The sequence below is a fragment of the Callithrix jacchus genome, chromosome 16 (genome assembly GCF_049354715.1).
Source record: "Callithrix jacchus isolate 240 chromosome 16, calJac240_pri, whole genome shotgun sequence".
Taxonomy (NCBI): Eukaryota; Metazoa; Chordata; class Mammalia; order Primates; family Cebidae; genus Callithrix; species Callithrix jacchus.
The window spans coordinates 18350558-18370986 of NC_133517.1; the positions used below are offsets into that span (position 1 = coordinate 18350558).

The following is a 20429-nucleotide window of genomic DNA, read 5'->3' on the forward strand; positions in this document are numbered from 1 at the left end:
GAAGATTAAAGTTAGACATCTATTGCACTGAGGAAAATGAGTTGCCATTAATTGCAGCAGTCCAACAACAAATGTACTTTCTTATCACAAAGATGTGCCTTGTTACCTCAATAAGCTGTAGACTAAATCCCAATACCTTCTGTAGAAATTACACTTCTAGACATCAGAAAGACACCCTTAAAATACAATTCTGAAAATGAGAAGGGTTTTAGTGGCCATCTCTGGAGTTAAGTCATGTTTAGTTACTGCTATTCACTCAAAATTCCATTTAAAGTATTTTCATTGCTAGATTGTCGTAGACTTCAGAGACTAAGTATATTCATGAGTACTGGCAATTGCAGCCTAACTCTAGTTAGGATGAATAAGCAAATGAAGTTCAATTATGTGTTCACTTCTGAGGAGTGATGTAGTACATCAGTTACCTGAAAATTCAGGAGTCCAGGCTAAGGAAGATGGTTTGTCAGCTTTAATCAAAATAAGAAATATTTTCCGTCCTAAGAAGGTTGCTTCTAGGTTTCGACTGTGAGTGTAAACCATGAAATGAGGGCTTCTTGGTGGCAAATTGCACATTGATACGGTCAGTTTTCATGGTTTACTTAATAGCTTCACGTTGTTTAACTATTAAAGGAAATCTTGGCAAATTACACAGTTCCAGCAGGGTTGGGGGAAGATTGAAGGATTGAAGTAAATCTGGCAAAGCCCAAATCAATGGAAATTCAAACAAATGTGTGTTAAAATTGACTATTTTAACCAAACTTTAGTCTATAATGTTATAACATACTATCTACTCTTTCCATTTATTTGGAATGAAGTGGATCATTTGAACACATGATATTGAACTTGAGAAAGATAATCACAGCTAAATCCCATATGCACTTAAAAAGAGCTGCACAATCTTGTGAGGTTTGCACAATTTTTGCTTTTTTCTTTCTGCATTGTCAATCTTTCATTATTTTGTTTTCTGGACTTCTTATTTGTAAATACTCTGTTCCCCACCCCAAATTAAATAATCCATACTACTTGAATGAAGATGCATTTTTGAAACAAATTGATTATTCTCAATATTGAATTCAAAGCCAACCTAATACATTTTGAATTAGCCAGACCAGCTTTTTCACTCACCCCCTGCTGGATCATAAGAATGCCATTTAAACTCAGAGATTTGAATCTGTCATCTGTTAAATGGGGCCGATGTCATCAAGCCTATGTTCTTCACATAGTGTGAAGATCAATTATATAAGGTGCAGGAACACTGTGAAGTACAGTTAAAATGCTATGTGTCAATATTGATAAGCCATGCAGGTTTTTCCTTTGAAAACATGTTTGAAACCCACTGATAGCACACCCTGGAAATGAGTAAATCTGAACCACAGGCCATGACAATCATTCAAGTTGTTGTACGGGAGGAAGAGCTCAGACCTGGGAGTCAGACAGAGCTGATTTAGACGTAATCACTTAGTATCCATGAGCCACGTTTAATATATTTAGCCATTCTGAACTTCAATTGACTTCTGATAAAAAGAGTGAATACTAGTACTATATTTAAGACTGTCAAATGTTAATTCTGCTACCTAAATCACCAATCAGAGAGACACAAGAGGACATTTTATAAGGTATATTTATATGCTCACAACATACCCTGCTGCCTGGGCAGATTAAATGGAATAAAAGAAAACCAGTTACAGAAAGGGTGTTTAATAATACTAAAATGTTTAATTTACATGTATTCCTAAAACACGTATTCCTAAAATTCCTAAAATTATATATAGGAAATATATATAATTCCTAAATATATATATTTAACAATCCTCAGGATTTGTTTTTGACAAAACTTCAGTGCACAGACTTTGGCGCTGCTGTTCTGAGTCATTTTTGTTTCCAGCAGTTTCAATCTGTTCTTTCCTTTATGTTGTACTTGATCTTGTTCACTTACAGCGTTCTTACTTTCTGTTGGGCACTATGTTAGGTGCGGGGAAGACAAAGAGAAAAGAGACACATCTCTGTCCTAATGGTTCTCACATGCAATCACCAATGAAAATTATTCTAATCAAATGTAAAATGTAGCACTGCAATAATATTAGGAATCAGGGAGCACTACATTGGGCAATAAGAACTTTCCTACCACAGAGAGTTCCCCCAGACACAGGGAGTTTCTCTGACTTCATTCCTGAATCTAATTGCTCTATGTTTTCAGATGCTTCATGCATGAGAAACGCTATGCTGTATGAATGGGATTTTAATGATGAATTAATACAGAATTAAAAAAAAATATTCTCTGCAGAAAGGCATTCTGTGATTACCTAAAGGCTCTAGCTTCCTTCCGTGCCTTAATCCTGAACTTAATTCTTTTCATGAAATGGGCCGAGGCCTAACTTGTACATCTCCATCTACTCTGACACCCGCTTTTCATTTAAATTCTGTCTCTAGTCTGCTAGTGTTTTCAAGTACTAAAATCCCAACCTTTGAAAAACAGGTTTTCTGTGATAGGGACTCCCAACTGATGACTCCTTTTTCTTAGTCTACAGGTGCCTGCATCTGTTGGAGACCACTCTGCATCTTGGCCTGTGTACCTTGCTCTCTGTGACACTGTCCCATTTTCTCTAGGTACTGATCTCAGTGCCAACTCAAGTTTTCTAATATAAAGCTGTGATAACTGTCTCTCAATCTTCTCCTATATCTAAATGTCCAATCTGGGGGTCATATCATGGGGCTTTAAAATGCAAATATGTTTACAATCTATTATTTAGGTAAATGAGAGTTGTTTAGGCCATTCTAGGATAATTTAGTAAATACAAAAAAAAAACCACTTTCCTCTAGGTATTGGTAAATATACATATGATCACATTCTCTTATCTAGAATAAACTATCTGTGGAAGATATTTAAGCCACAATAGCTGCTTTTATACTGACTAGATAGAGAGATTTTTCTACGTCTAACACAAACTAACCCTGTAGGAGGATTTACATTGTATGCAGATAAAGCATTCTAAGCTTTCTTCATGAAGTTCAAGAAGTTCAAAGAAAAACTTTAGTACATACACATTAAGTTTTGATGAGAAGGTTAATGTAATGGAAAATTAACAATAGAACAAAGGCACATTTTACTGCCTAATTCACATTTAATTAGAAGTGGGTTTTCATTTCTGCTATGAAAAAATGTTGATTGCTGAAAAAACATACACTCTTCTTTGAAAACATTCTTCTCTATCTCTTTGTATCTCCTACACACACACACACAGATGCCTAGTTTTATATACGTAAACACAACTTTTTCCTCTACTCTTTATTCTTTCTTCAAATTAAACCTCCAAAATTCTCTTATTTAGACTCTCAAAATGATTGAAGTCTTATTTTTCTTTTAAATGGTTTGATTCTCAGAACCGTTTGAGTATAAAAACAAAGGTGAGGTTTTAGTTGTTTTCAAGTATGTGAATAGTATTAATACACTAACACACTGTTATTGCCTTGGCGGAGTAGAACATATACAATGATAGGCTCTTAGTGTGGCATGGTGATATGGTTTGGACTTGTATCCCCACATGAATCTCATCTTAAATTGTAATCCTGTAATCCCCACAAGTGTGGGAAGGACCTGGTGGGAGGTAATTAAAAGATGGGGGTGGTTTCCCCCATGCTATTCTCATGATAGTGAATGAGTCCTCATGAGATCCGATGGTTTTGTGAGTTTGGTGTTTCCCCTGCTTGCACACATTCTCTCTCCTGCCACCCTGTGGAGAGGTGCTTTCCACCAGGATTGTCATTCCCAGCTATGTGAAAATACAACTTAATCAAACCACTCTCTTTTTTTTTTTTAATAAATTACTCTGTCTCGGGTATTTTTTCATAGCAATGTGAGAATGGACTAATATGGTAAATTGGTACCAGAAATAGGGTGCTGCTATAAAGACAGTCAAAATGCGGAAGCCACTTTGGAACTGAGCAACAGGCAGAGGTTGGAATAGTAAAGAGGGCTCAGAAGAAGACAGGAAAATGTAGAAAAGTTGGGAACATCTTACAGACTTATGAAATGGCTTTGACCAAAATGCTGATAGCGATATGAACAATGAAGTCCAGGCTGAGGTGGCCTCAGGTGGAGATGAGGAGCTTGTTGGGAACTGGAGTAAAGGTCACTCTTGCTATGCAAAGAGACTGGCAGCATTTTGCCTCTGCTTTAAAGCTCTATGGAACTCTGAACTTGAGAGAGATGATTTAGCCAATCAGATGAAAGAAATTTTTAAGCAGCAAAGCATTCAAGAGGTAACAGATTATAAAAGTTTGAATAATTTGCAGCCTGACAATGCAGTTGAAAAGAAAAACACATTTTCTAGGGAGAAATTCAAACCAACAACAGAAATTTGCCTAAGTAATAAGGAGCCAAATGCTCATCACCAAGACAAGTGAAAAATGTCTCCAGAGCATGTGGGAGAGCTTCACAGCAGCCCCTTCAATCATAGGCCCGGACTCCTAGGAGGAAAGAATGGTTTCCTGGGCCAGATCCAGGGGAACCCTGCTATGTGCAGTCTCAGGACTTAGTGCCCTGTGTTCCAGCTCTGGCTAAAAGGGGCCAAGGTACAGCTCAGGCTATTGCTTCAGAGGTGCAAGCCCCAAGCCTTGGCAGCTTCAACATAGTGTTGATCCTGTGGATCAAGAAGACAAGAATTGAGGTTGGGGTACCTCTACCTAGCTTTCAGAGGATGTGTGGCAAAATGTGGATACCCTGCCTGCTGCAGGGATGGAGACCACATGGAGAACCTCTGCTCGGGCAGTACAGAAAGGAAATGTATGTTCAGAGCACCCACACAAAGTCCCCACTGGGGCACTGCCTAGTGGAGCTGTGAGAAGATGGCCATTGTCCTCCAGATCCCAGAATGGTAGATCAACAAACAGCTTGCACCTTCTGCCTGGAAAAGCTACAGACACTCAATGCCAGCATGTGAAACAGCTGGGAGGGGGGCAGTACCACATGAAGCCACAGGATTGGAGCTGCCCAAGGCTGTGGGAACCCATCTCCTACATTGTGACCTGGATGTGAGACATGGAGTCAAAGGAGATAAGTTTGGAACTTTAAGGTTTAATTACTGCCCCATTGGATTTTGGACTTACATGGGGCCTGTAGCTCCTCTGTTTTGTCCTATTTCTCCCATTTGTAGTGGGTGTATTTTCCCAATGCCTGTACCCCCATTGTATCTAGGAAGTAATTAACTTGCTTTTGATTTTACAAGCTCATAAGTAGAAGGGACTTGCCTTGTCTCAGATGAGACTCTGGGCTCAGACTTTGAGTTAATGCTGGAATGAGTTAAGAATTTTGGGGACTGTTGAAAGGACATGATTTAGTTTTAAAATGTAAGGACATGAGATTTGGGAGGGGCCAGGGGTGGAATGATATGGTTTGGTTTTGTGTGCCCAACCAAATCTCATTTTGAATTGTAATCTTATAGTCCCCATGTGTTGTGGGAGGGACTCGGTGAGAGGTAATTGAACCATGGGGACATTTTCCCCCCATGGTATTCTCATAACAGTGAATGAATTCTCACGAGATCTGATGGCTTATAAGAGTCTAGCATTTTCCCTGCTTGCACTCTTTCTCTCCTCTGCCATTCTATAAAGAGGTGCCTTCTGCCATGATTGTAAGTTTCTTGAGGCCTGCTGGGCTATTCCAAACTGTGAGTCAATTCAACCTCTTTTCTTTGTAAATTACCCGGTATCAGGTATTTCTTCATAGCAGCATGAGAATGGAATAATACACGTGGGATAAAGGAGCCTTTACTTTTCTTCAGGACAGACTTTCCATTAGGGACTCCTACATAGTTTATATCCTCAAATTGACTGTACATAATAGGCATTCTTCACATTTTCATATTACAGATGAGGATAAAGTGGCTAGGGTAGGGCTCAGCAGGTGACAGAGCTGGAACCTGAATCTACATAAATGTCCCTGTCATTATATCTCATGTCTGAGGCAGTTTGGTGTATTGAAGTAAAATCCCTTGCCATTAAGGTTGTTAAATAGTAAAATGGATTCGTAAAGGGGTTGGTAACTAGTACTTTAACATGGCTTACCAACAGGAAAAAGTCTTTTTCCTTTGAAATCACTTAGGCCGACTTCTGCCTAAAGAATGAAAAATAGACAATGTAGCCTTTACTACAAGCTAGGAGGCCATGAGAAGATTTTTAAATCAATGCATAGTTTACACTTGCAAAGAATCAATGAACTCATTCTTATGTCTCAATAGGAGAACTCAGACGACCACTGGGACCTCTAGAATCTTTTACTATTAAGTCTAGTTGTCTCTGTGCCTCGTGGAATATCAATGTTATATACGTAATGGGGTTTTCCATCTTTTTCTCCAATCAGATGCCAATGGGAAGAAAGACCAAAATGAATCAGCTTTTTTTCTGGCTTATCAGATAATCCAGTAGGTGGAGGCCCCACTTTCCAGCATTAGTCTGAAACACTCAAGGCCTTAACCACCCAGGCAGGTACTGAGTATATGTCTGTGTCAGAGCTTTGGTGGAAGTGACAGTAAACAGGGCTGAGTGTCTCCTGTGCTGATCCTGGGAATGCCTTGTTGCAGGAAAGTGATAGAAAAGGTCTTCTAAAATATGTTAGATAAGGAAGCTCTTATGTCAGCCCTTGAGTTTCCAAATTTGAGCGATTACTGTTTAATATTCAAGGGCGAATAAAACAAAGGAAGCGCTCTCAAATTACTTTAAAACGTTATAAAAGCTTTGGTTTCTCAATCTACAGCACATACTGAAAATGAATGCACTTAAAGCAGATCACAACAGGTGAATTCAATCAAACATTCATGTGTGAAATATAAGCTCCGTTGTAAGCCATTCTGAAGAACTATTATGCCAATAAAGAGAAAATGGTAATGGATTTTTTTTTCCTGTGAAGCACAAATGGGGACTTTATAATTTTCTTCTTATGTGTTCTATCGAGAAACCCATTGTGATGTACTTTTTAGTATCCCCGCTTTAAAAAATATCAATTACTTGGTTTTGCAATTAAAAACATAAATTAAGTATGCTTTATTTCATATTTTCCAGAGTCATAAAAGTGAATAAAGTATTATTTCCAGACTTTTCAAGACTTTTTATCATTTCTAAATGTGGGGATCATTAATCAGTTTGCTTTTCCTTTCCCTTTTCATAGATAAGTTCTCCTGTAGTTAAAATTTTTGTCTGTTTTTTCTTGTATGAGGACATCTTAGAATACCAAGAATCAGTTTCACCATCCACCAAGACATTTGTATCCTTCCAATCAAATTCAAACTAAAATTTTACTCTTAGCCTAAATCATCAATTACACATTGAAATCTACTTTATACATGGATGCCCTTTACTATTTCTTTTCTACCCTTGAAAGTCAAGCTTCTTAGAATGTGCTGTTTGACTAGATGGCACTTTTGACATACATGCATATGCATACACACATATACATAAACACACACACAAATATAATGTGTGTGTGTGTGTTTGTGTGTGTGTGTGTGTATATATATATATATATATATATATATGAACAAGAAAATTAGGTGATGTTTAGCCATATAAATGTACATCTTTTCCCAAAGCCTGCCCCATAGTAGGTAAAATGGCCAGTTTTCGAAATAATTTCATTAAATAGAGTCATTCCAGTTTATGACTCTGATAGATGGAGTGGGAAACCTTTGATCTGCAGACAAGACTGTAACTCAGTTCTCTTAACTACTAGCTAATGTTCTTTCTGATACATGATAGTTGGTTAATATCAATGCCTGTATAACTCTCAATGAGTTCTTCCCTATGCATGAACATCTACTTAATATTTTTACCAATGTGCATGTATAGGATACTCTTTTCTTTTTCTAACTTCTGGTTAAATTCCATCAATTCTAAGTTTAATAGTTTTTTGGTTGGATGAGTCAGAGTGCAGGAGACTCCTAATTGCTTATTCCACCAAAGTAATACCCTCTGTCTTTAGGGACTCCACAGCATTCAACTGTGGGCTAACATTTTTAGTACAGCTGATCCTTGAAAAAAACAGGGATTTGGGACACTGATGCCCTGCACAGTTGAAAATCCGTGTATAAATTTTGACTCTCCAAAATCTTAAATACTCATGGCCTACTGTTGACTGGAAGGCTTATGGGTAACACAAACAGTCAATTAATGTATTGGCATGTTGTATAGTAAGTATACAAAATTATTTTGTATATAATAAAGTAAGAGAAAACAAAATGTTATTAAGAAAATCATAAGGAAGAGAAAATGTGTTTACTATTCATTAAGTGGATCATAATAAAGGTCTTCATCCTTGTCATCATCACATTGAGTGAGCTGAGGAAGAGGAGAAAAAGTAAGAATTGGTCTTGCTGTCTCAGGATTGGCAGAGGTGGAAGAGGTGGAAGAAGTGGAATGGGAGGCAGAAGAGGCAGGCATAATTTTACAGAAATTGGTATAATTTTGCAGAAATACATGATAATTTCTGTCTAACTTTTTGCTTTTTTACTTCTCCAAAAACATTTCTGTACTATACCAACCCTTCTTTCACCATTTTCTTTAGTTTCAGTGACCATATCAAAAGAAGGGTTCTAGTCATAAATGAAGTCAAAGCAGTCTTTAATTTTTGGAAACCTTCTGCCAAATTGTCTAATGTCAATTTGTTTTCTAGCACTGCTTCTCCTATGTCTTCTTCTTTGTTGTCTAGCACTGGTTTAGAACCTCTTATCCTCATCAAGTTGTCTTTTCCTCTGGTGTAGTGGCTGTTAGCTCTTTAATTTCTCCAATATCTAAAATTTGAAACCCTTCACCCTCCACCTTTTTTGTCATATTCAAATATTTTTCACAATTTCCTTGATTGGCTCTGTCGTAAATCCTGTGAAGTCATGTGCAACATCTGGACATGGCTTTTTCTGTAAAATCATGGCCATTTAAAGGTGTAATCATTGCAGACTTTCATGATGTTCTATCAGGGTTCTCTTCCATAGGGTTGACAATCCTTTCCATGGGGTACCATGTGTAATGAGCCTTAAAGGTCCTTATAATCCTCTGATTTAGAGGCTGAATTAGAGACAATGTGTTTGGGGGGAAGTAGACCACTTCGATGACTTTGATGTTCAACTCAAAGGGTTCTGGGTGACCAGGGACATTACTAAATACTTTAAAAGGCAGTCCCCTACTGGCAAAGTACTTCCTGACTTCAGGGACAAAGCATTGATGGAACCGATCCAGAAAAATGATTCTCATTGTTTAGGTCTTCTTGTATGACCAAAAGCCTGGAAGCTGCTGTTTATCTTTTCCCTTCAAGGCTTAGAGTTAGTCGCCTTACAGATAAGGGGAGTCCTATAGCATCATCAACCCAACTGCATTTGCACAAAACAGAGTTAAGTTAACCTTTTCCTTCCTGCATTAGATCTTGGTGCTCACTTTTATTCCCTACTAATAAATGTTCTTTGTGGCTTTTGTTTCCAGAATAAGGCACTTTTGTCCACGTTAAAAAACCTGTTCAGGCAGATCTTTCTCCTCAGTGATTATCTTAATGGCATCTCGAAACTCATCTGCTGCCTCTTAGATGGAAGAACGTGCTTCTCCTGTTATCTTCACAGTTTTTTTTAAGTCAAAAGCTTTTCTAAAATTATCAAAACATCCTTTTCTAGAATTACATTCTCCATCTTTTGGTCCTTCACCTTCCTTTTGCTTTAAGTTGTCATCTAATGACTGTTCTTTTTCTCAAATCATTTAGTCTATAAATATGACTTTCTTTTTTAATTTAATTTAATTTATTTATTTATTGTTATTGTTATTTTATTGCATTTTAGGTTTTGGCGGACATGTGCAGAACATGCAAGATAGTTGCATAGGTACACACGTGGCAGTGTGTTTTGCTGCCTTCCTCCCCTTCATCCACATGTGGCATTTCTCCCCATGCTATCCCTCCCCAGCTCCTCCCCCACTGTCCCTCCCCTATTCCCACCAATAGACCCCAGTGTGTAGTGCTCCCCTCCCTGTGCTGTGTCCATGTGTTCTCATTGTTCATCACCCACCTATGAGTGAGAATATGCAGTATTTCATTTTCTGTTCTTGTGTCAGTTTGCTGAGAATGATATTCTTCAGATTCATCCATGTCCCTACAAAGGAAACAAACTCATCGTTTTGATGGCTGCATAATAGTCCATGGTGTATATGTGCCACATTTTCCCTGTCCAGTCTATCATCGATGGGCATTTGGGTTGGTTCCAGGTCTTTGCTATTGTAAACAGTGCTTCAGTGAACATTTGTGTGCATGTGTCTTTATAGTAGACCGATTTATACTCCTTTGGATATATACTCAGTAATGGGATTGCTGGTTAAAATGGAATTTTTATTTCTAGGTCCTTGAGGAATCGCCACACTGTCTTCCACAATGGTTGAACTAGTTTACACTCCCAACAACAGTGTAAAAGTGTTCCTATTTCTCCAAATCCTCTCCAGCATCTGTTGTCACCAGATTTTTTAATGATCGCCATTCTAATTGGCATGAGAGAGTATCTCAATGTGATTTTGATTTACATCTCTCTAATGACCAGTGATGACGAGCATTTTTTCATATGTTTGTTGGCCTCATGTATGTCTTCTTTTGTAAAGTGTCTGTTCATATCCTTTGCCCATTTTTGAATGGGCTTGTTTGTTTTTTTCTTGTAAATCTGTTTGAGTTCTTTGTAAATTCTGGATATCAGCCCTTTGTCAGATGGGTAAACTGCAAAAATGTTTTCCCATTCTGTTGGTTGCCGATTCACTCTAGTGACTGTTTCTTTTGCCGTGCAGAAGCTGTGGAGTTTGATTAGGTCCCATTTGTCTATTTTGGCTTTTGTTGCCAATGCTTTTGGTGTTTTGGTCATGAAGTCCTTGCCTACTCCTATGTCCTGAATGGTTCTGCCTAGATTTTCTTCTAGGGTTTTTATGGTGCCCTGTCTTATGTTTACATATTTAATCCATCTGGAGTTAATTTTAGTGTAAGATTTCAGGAAGGGGTCCAGTTTCTGCTTTCTGCATATGGCTAGCCAATTTTCCCAACACCATTTATTAAACAGGGAGTTCTTTCCCCATGGCTTGTTTTTGTCAGGTTTATCAAAGATTGTATGGTTGTAGATTTGTTGTGTTGCCTCCAATGCCTCTGTTCTGTTCCATTGGTCTATATCTCTGTTTTGGTACCAGTACCATGCTGTTTTGATTACTGTAGCCTTGTAGTATAGTTTGAAGTTCAGTAGTGCGATGCCTCCCGCTGTGTTCTTTTTGCTTAGAATTGACTTGGCTATGCGGGCTCTCTTTTGATTCCATATGAAGTTCAAGGTGGTTTTTTCCAGTTCTGTGAGAGAGTCAATGGTAGCTTGCTGGGGATAGCATTGAGTCTGTAAATTACTTTGGGCAGTATGGCCATTTTCACAATATTGATTCTTCCTAACCATGAACATGGAATGTTTCTCCATCTGTTTGGGTCCTTTCTTATTTTGTTGAGCAGTGGTTTGTAGTTTTTCTTGAAGAGGTCCCTTATGGTCCTTGTAAGTTGTATTCCTAGGTATTTTATTCTCTTTGTAGCAATTGTGAATGGCAGTTCGTTCTTGATTTGGCTTTCTTTAAGTCTGTTGTTGGTGTATAGGAATGCTTGTGATTTTTGCACATTGATTTTATATCCTGAGACTTTGCTGAAGTTGCTTATCAGTTTCAGGAGATTTTGGGCAGAGACAATGGGGTCTTTTAGATATACTATCATGTCATCTGCAAATAGAGACAATTTGGCTTCCTCCTTTCCTATTTGAATGCCCTTTATTTCTTTTTCTTGCTTGATTGCTCTGGCTAGAACTTCCAGTACTATATTGAATAGGAGTGGTGAAAGAGGGCGTCCTTGTCTAGTGCCAGATTTCAAAGGGAATTCTTCCAGATTTTGCCCATTCAGTATGATATTGGCTGTTGGTTTGTCATAAATAGCTTTTATTATTTTGAGATACGTTCCATCAATACCGGGTTTATTGAGGGTTTTTAGCATAAAGGGCTGTTGAATTCTGTCAAAGGCCTTCTCTGCCTCAATTGAGATAATCATGTGGTTTTTGTTTTTGGTTCTGTTTATGTGGTGAATTATGTTTATAGACTTGCATATGTTGAACCAACCTTGCATCCCCGGGATGAATCCTACTTGATCATGATGGATAAGCTTTTTGATGTGCTGTTACAATTGGCTTGCTAGTATTTTACTGGAGATTTTTGCATCTATATTCATCATGGATATTGGCCTGAGGTTTTCTTTTCTTGTTGCGTCTCTGCCGGGTTTTGGGTATCAGGATGATGTTGGTCTCATAAAGTGATTTGGGAAGGATTCCCTCTTTTTGGATTATTTGGAATAGTATCAGAAGGAATGGTACCAGCTCCTCTTTGTGTGTCTGGTAGAATTTGGCTGTGAACCCATCTGGACCTGGGCTTTTTTTGTGTGGTAGGCTCTTAATTGCTGCCTCAACTTCAGACCTTGTTATTGGTCTATTCATAGTTTTGTCTTCTCCCTGGTTTAGGCTTGGGAGGACACATGTGTCCAGGAATTTATCCATTTCTTCCCGGTTTACTAGTTTATGTGCATAGAGTAGTTTGTAATATTCTCTGATGATGGTTTGAATTTCTGCGGAATCTGTGATTTTCCCTTTATCGTTTGCTATTGCTTCTATTTGGTTGTTCTCTCTCTCTTTTTTTTTATCAGTCTGGCTAGTGGTCTGTCTATTTTGTTCATCTTTTCAAAAAACCAGCTGTTGGATTTATTGATTTTTTGAAGGGTTTTTTGTGTCTCTATCTCCTTCAGTTCTGCTCTGATCTTAGTTATTTCTTGTCTTCTGCTAGGTTTTGAGTTTTTTGGATCTTGCTCCTCTAGCTCTTTCAATTTTGATGATAGTGTGTCAATTTTGGATCTCTCCACTCTTCTCACATAGGCACATATTGCTATATATTTTCCTCTAAAGACTGCTTTAAATGTATTCCAGAGATTCTGGTATGTTGTGTCTTTGTTCTCATTGGTTTTGAAGAACTTCTTTAGTTCTGCCTTCATTTCATTTTTTATCCAATCAACATTCAAGAGCCAGTTGTTCAGTTTCCATGAAGCTGTGTGGTTCTGAGTTAGTTTCTGAATTCTGAGTTCTAACTTGATTGCACTATGGTCTGAGAGACTGTTTGTTATGATTTCAGTTGTTCTGCATTTGCTGAGGAGTGCTTTACTTCCAATTATGTGGTCAGTTTTAGAGTAGGTGTGATGTGGTGCTGAGAAGAATGTATATTCTATGGATTTGGGGTGGAGAGTTCTGTAAATGTCTATCAGGTTTGCTTGTTCCAGATCTGAGTTCAGGTCCTGGATATCCTTGTTCATTTTCTGTCTGGTTGATCTAATATTGACAGTGGAATGTTAAAGTCTCCCACTATTATTGTGTGGGAGTCTAAGTCCCTTTGTAAGCAGTTAAGAACTTGCCTTATGTATCTGGGTGCTCCTGTATTGGGTCCATATATATTTAGGATCGTTAGCTCTTCTTGTTGTATCGATCCTTTTACCATTATGTAATGGCCTTCTTTGTCTCTTTTGATCTTTGTTGCTTTAAAGTCTATTTTACCAGAGACGAGAATTACAACTCCTGCTTTCTTTTACTCTCCATTTGCTTGGTAAATCTTCCTCCCTCCCTTTATTTTGAGCCTTTGTGTATCCTTGCATGTGAGATGGGTTTCCTGAATACAGCACACTGCTGGGTTTTGGCGTTTTATCCAGTTTGCCAGTCTGTGTCTTTTGATTGGTGCATTTAGCCCATTTACATTTAGGGTTAATATTGTTATGTGCGAATTTGATACTGCTATTTTGATGCTAGCTGGCTGTTTTGCCCGTTAGTTGATGCAGATTCTTCATTTTGTTGATACTTTTTAGTATTTGGTATGTTTTTGGAATGGCTGGTACTGGTTATTCCTTTCTATGTGTAGTGCCTCTTTCAGGAGCTTTTTCAAATTGTTGCAAATTTCAAAAATTATTTTAAATAAAGTTATTTAAAAAATCTGCATATAGGAGGACCCAGGCTGATCAAGTTCATATTCTTCACGGGTCAGCTGTATCTTGAGCATAATCCAAAAATTGTATCTTCACACACTTCTCTTAATTCTATGAATTTGTTATAGGCAAGGAAGCTGACATAATATAAACAGTGTTCACTTAAAAATTGTAATCATATATGCAAAGCCTCTAGAATTTCATAAAGTTTTAGACTTTAGGGACTGCAGTTCCCAAAGGATGGCCTCAGAGGTAATGAGTAGGATTACAGTGGGACCTCCTAAATCTAGTATAACTCAAAGCTCTCTAAGATACTATTGTAGTTTGTTGTAAAAAAACTCTTAGATATTATTATTGTAATGACTGCATAGAAAACTCCTGTTTGATAGTGTTTTGTATGGTGCCTAGTAGATATCTGCTGAATTTATTTATTCTGTGACCCTCCATTTGTTGAAAGTCTCATCACCCAAAGGACATGAGGATCTTTCAGAGAAACAGATGACACAATGTAAATGTATAATCAGGAGTGCGAGTCCCCCCAGTTTCCCAGAGGAACAAGTACTCTCTAAAGAGTGCTTCCCTAATGGAGATCATCATTGTCATTATCATAATCCTCTGTATCAATATCATCTCTCTTTACTGAGTACTTACTTATGCCAAGCCCTCTGCAAACATCTCATTTAACTCTCATCATAACCCTGGAGGGTACAACTCAACTCCATCACAGATGAAGATGTGGACATCTAAGTTGGGTATTGTTTTCTCCATTTTACATATTATAAACTGAAATTCAGAGAAATGATGATTACTTACATAACTAAATAGTAAAATGCAGATCCAGACTCTAAATAGTCCAGATCATTTCACCTTTAAATTCACTAACTCCACACAGTTTCATAGCTAATATGGGGAAGAGGGGGAAAAAGAAGTATTTTTAACTTTTGTTTTCAATTACATATAAGAAAGTTTACTCTTTTTTGGTTACAGTTCTATAAATTTTGGCAAATGCATAACGTCATATAGCATGACCACAATAAATATACAGAATAGTTCTATGATGGACACCCTGACCTTCCCTTGTATTGTCTATCTGTAGTAAAACCTTTTATATCTCTAACTCCTTAGAATTACTCATGTGTTCTTTGTTCCTTTACTTTTGCCTTTTCCAGAATGGTGTATAAATGGCAACTACAGTATGCAGTGTTTTGGTCTGGCTCTTTTACTTATCAGAAAAAAATTGAGATTCATAGGGTATAATTGAGATTCATAGGGTACTGTGGGCATTGGTATGTGTGAAATGCATCTGTGCATGCACCATAGTTTGTTCATCCATTCAACAATCTAGGATGGTTTTCCTCCTGGAGCGAATGGTCAGCAGGCTGTCAGTCAAGGAGCCTCAATATTCTTCTACATTGTCTCTCCCAGCAGCAGCATGGGCTCCTCCACCTGATGGTTCCCAATGTGCTGGGTAAAAAAGTGCTTTTGTACTGAATCCTCTCTTGCTTGCAGGAACATTTGCCTATTCTTTGCTTACTTACATCTAATTTGCTGCTACATATGGGCCAAAGAGAGTCACTTGGACAATCCCCAGAATTATGACTGTGCTTTTTGAAAGCATGTGAGAAAATCACATTGCAAGTTGTATGAAATCAGATACCTGGCTCATTATTCTCTTCAATTATCAGTTGGCTCCCCTGTAAAGTAGTTACTATAATACTCACCTCTTATGATTGTTTTCAAAACTAAAAATGTTTAAAAATAAAAAAGCTCCTAATAAAGAACAGTCATTTAATAAATAGTAACTGTGATTATCTTTGGAATATCTGGAAAGACTGCTGTTAGGCAAAAAACACTATAAGTACCAAGAACATGACTCTCCCATAGGAATGCTAGTTTCTTATTGTTCTATGACCTCAATATATGATTGCAAGTTAATTATTTGATTTATTTCTAATTTTTAAAATAAATTACAAAAATGAGCAATAAAAATAAGGACCACATAAAGGAATTTTAATATGGCAATTCTTGCTTTAAGACCTATATGGTTATTGTAGGGTTATTAGGGGTAAAGTTAAAAGCGTTATTAAAATACACATTATTAATAGAATTGGTGGCATGGTAAGACGGCAGAATATAGTTGAATGCCTGTTGATCTTAGAAGACCAGACTTTGAGCACCAGCTTTGCCATATAATCTGTGGCCATGAGAAAGTTATCTTACCTTTCTAAGCCTCAGTTTTCTCATCTGTAAAATATGGCTTATACAACTCATGTAACTGACCCCCAGTGAAATAGTACACTTGATATTTCCAAATTGATATATGATGGCGGGGGGGTGGGAGAGGGAGGGGGGGTGCAATAAATGGGTCCCTTCACTTTATAGTAGATTATAGCTCTTAAAGAATTGGGGTATACGTGAAAGGTCATATTGACTATAGTAAAGTGTTTTATTAATTTATACAGGATCATCTTTTCAGATAATCACAAGTATTACCCAGGTGAGGCCAGGCAGGTGACACAATTGAATGAGTGTCATACAACAGAAAATGATATATTCTGTAGTAAATTAGGGAGTTTTTGTCCCATTAAAATCAAGGCATTATCAACCACTGCTTAGTTAAATGAAATGAATCTTGCCAGATGGGAGCATGGCCACGTGGTAAAAGGGCCCATGTGGTTTTTCAATAAAACTGTAATATTAGAGCTTTCTGATGGAGTTATTATCTCAAATACAGAGCTGATAAAATAAAAATATAGCAAAAAAATAATCTATGGTAGATTCAACATGCAGGCTGCCTTTTTTGACCTCTGATTAAGTCACTGTCAGCCACTTTCTGCATGTAAACACTCCCTCCACATCGAACAGCCATGTGAAGCAAGTTCAGCAGTTCCTGAAAGCATTGATGCTTTCATTCAGAAAGGAGACATTATATTATGGAAGACACATAAGAATTATGAAGGAATAGATTATGTGTGTTCATCATCATCTTCGTTTCTGTTAAGTAGGATCCTACTCCCAATTTGGAGGAGAAAGAGGCAGTAACCTTTCCATTGCGATAACATTCCCCAAGGTTGGTACATATCTTGGTGATGCTCTAGTGCTTTGAGAAAGTCACTCAGCCACTTTTCTTATCTTTAAAATGAAGGCAGTAGACTAGATTAAATCTACAATGATTTCCACCTCTAATATTCCATGAGTCTACAGTGAAATTGATAGTAAATGTAATTTTAAACATACTTTTCAATGCACTTTTCTGTCTTATCTTGAAAAAGGAAAAGCAAATAACTCCGCATATGGCTTCCTGTTATCTTAGTAAATATCTTGCAACAAAAATACTTCCCTCTTATACAAATTTTTAAAAATTCGTTTTCAAAAATCTTCCCAAGGCCATGATTGTTTTAGCCATGGGTAAATTTCATTAATATGCATTACTATGTAATGACATTGTGGAGTATGACTGGCTTTTTGACACAGTAAAATAATTTTCCAGAATGTTTTATTTTAAATAGTTCTAGACCACCATTTACTAATTTGGTGCCAAAAAAAATTAAACCGTTGCTTCATGTGAATCAACATTTACATTCCAAATGTTAGTGTGAAAATTCCACCCGTTAGATGAAAGGCCTTAGTTTTTAGAAATGTATTTTGGGCCCCCCAAACTGTTCTTTTTTAGATTATATTTATATCTGATTATTTCTAACATACAAAACCTGTTTTATATTGCCTTGTCTTTGTTCATTTAAAGTTTAGCTACCTCCAAGTTAATAGTTGAAGGTTATATTTGAAGCATGGATTTCTTTCATGATTTGAAGAAACAAAACTAAGAAAAAAATTGTTTGAAATTATTGTTCGTTGCCTATTCAGGCCCTAGCAAATGTAAACATGGTAACAAACAACGATGGAAAGGATTGTCAAGCATATATAGATTAAAGTTCACATGTAAGTGGCTATTTTATTAAACCCTGGCCATGATATTGCACACCAAGTGCTACTTTAGACACCTGACAATCATGATCATAAACAACCATGTTTAAATGATTTTTTAAAACACCCATCAAAGTTGCATTATCCTAATGTTAAAATTAAGAGATCAGACTGAGATTCCACACGTTTCTAATTATCATGTCTCCACATTGGGATTTCAGCCAGCTCTAATTGCTGTCAGGCCTCCGGGCTTTCCATTGGGCCATGCGTGCTCTTGAGTGTAAGGTGCACTATTGGCCTCCAGGGTTTTAGTGTTTCCAGTTATAATAAAATCTCTAGTTAACCAAAAACTCTGTGGTCAAATAAGCAGTTGGGTCACCCGCTTTATTAATGGGCCAGACCAGTGCCTCACAGACCTGAACATAGGCTTCTGTGGTAAAAATGAAAAGAAGACCAGAGCAAGCCCTCCAGGTAGCAGCCCAGATGGACCTCACCTGCTTTTCTGCAGGTAGAGAAATTGAAGGGCAGCCAGCCTGCCTGTAAGGAGGTCCTGGAGAAGGAAGGTAGAGCTGCTGCATGGAAACTGGAAGGCCAGCTTGGACATGACTTCATCTATAGGAAAATAAGAGCTGCGATGTTGTAACATGTACTTTATCTAAGTTTGCTTTTATTAAAGAAATCATATTTTTGTGTATCTATAATGTAAAATTTGGTATTTCGATATGTATATTCACGGTGGAATGATCAAATCAGGCGAATTAGCATATTCATCACCTTGAATATCTATCATTTATATGTGGTGAGAAATTTAAAATCTTGTCTTTTAACTGTTTTGCAACAGGGAGGATTGGAAGAGCAAAGGAGGTGCCGGAAGACATGACTTTTATATTAAGGCAAGGTAGGAAATGAGAAGAGAGAAAGGTATCTGTGTCTGGCCATCCCAGGTCAGCCTCTGTCACACCAAGCTGAGGGAATTCTCTGGGCTCCCTGCTCTGTAGAGTACAGAAAAGGTTAATATTGCTGGCTAATTATCCCAATTATCTTTCTGACATCTAACAATAAAGATATTTGCAGAAAGGGAAAACTGAGTAAGTTTGTGGATCTACGTTGTTTATCTGGGTATAGGAGTACATACAGGTATGTATGAAGGGTACATGATTCAATGTCTCTGCTCTCCAGAAAATGCAGAGTAACTGTTTATTATGTGGCTTCTTGACACAGTTTGGTAGGGAAAGCAACAGAATGTCCAGGCTTCCTGGCTGTCATTAGTGCCCAGTAGCAGTAGTGCCTTAGCTTAGATAATTCATGTTGTTTAATCTAGTTTTTGTTGTTCAATGGTTTTTGCTGTTCGTTTGAGTTTGAGGATAATGGACATTCAGTTCAAGCTGAACTGAATGGAGAATGTACTTTGCCTTTATAGCTTCTCCTAGGACAGTCTTGGGAACAAGTCACCTGTGTAGATATATGTACCTTTTTCTTTTTTAATTTAACTTTTAAGTCAGGAGTACATGTGCAGTTACCCCTGTTATATAGGTCCTTTGTTATAGGTAAACTTGTGTCATGAGGGTTTTTGTACAATCACTTTGTTACCCAGGTTTGAAGTCTAGCATCCATTAGTTATTCTTCCTGATCCTTTGCTTTCTCCCACTCTTCACCCTTCAATTGGTCTCAGTATGTATTGTTCCCCTCTATGTGTCCATGTCCTCTCATCATTTAGCTTCCACTTATAAGTGAGAATATGTGTTCTTTAGCTTTTTGTTCCTGCATTAGTTTGCTAAGGATAATGTCCTCTAGCTCCATCCATGTTCCTGCAAAGGACATGATCTCATTCTTTTTTATGGCTGCTCTCATTCTGTTTTAGTATTCTGTGGGGTATATGTACCACATTTTCTTTATCTGGTCTATCACTGATGGACATTTAGGTTGATTCCATGTCTGGCTATTGTGAATAGTGCTGCAGTGAATATAAACATGCATATGTCTTTATAATAGGATGATTTATATTCTTTTAGGTATATACACAGTAATGGGATTGCTGGATTGAATGGTATTTCTACGTCTAGGTCTTTGAGAAACCGCCACGGTATGTTCCACAATGGCTGAAGTAATTTACGTTCACAAACAATATAAAAGCATTCATTTTCCTTCACAACCTCATCAGCATCTTTTGTTTTCTGACTTTTTATTAATAGCCATTCTGACTGGTGTGAGATGGTATCTCATTGTGGTTTGGATTTGCATTTCTCTAATGATCAGTGATATTGAGCTTTTTTATTCATATGATTGTTGGGTGCATGTATATTTTCTTTTGAAAGTGTCTGTTCATGTCCCTTTACCCACTTTTCAGTGGGGCTGTTGGTTTTTCTTCTTGTACATTTGTTAAGTTTCTTATAGATGCTGGATATTAGAACTTTGTCAGATGCATAGTTTGCAAACATTTTCTCCCATTCTTTAGGTTCTGTTTACTCTGTTGACAGTT

General features: G+C 37.4%; 1 protein-coding gene and 1 long non-coding RNA gene across 3 annotated transcripts in view; both read left to right on the forward strand.

Annotated features, from left to right (window-relative positions):
• NKAIN3 (sodium/potassium transporting ATPase interacting 3) overlaps positions 1–20429 on the forward strand; it is a 722168-nt gene that overhangs the window by 103899 nt on the left and 597840 nt on the right. The window lies entirely within an intron of this gene.
• LOC108588633 (uncharacterized) overlaps positions 1–20429 on the forward strand; it is a 69249-nt gene that overhangs the window by 33390 nt on the left and 15430 nt on the right. Inside the window, exon 2 of the long non-coding RNA XR_004735395.3 lies at positions 18792–18848. This is a non-coding gene — a long non-coding RNA (uncharacterized LOC108588633). The remainder of the gene's footprint in view (positions 1–18791; positions 18849–20429) is intronic.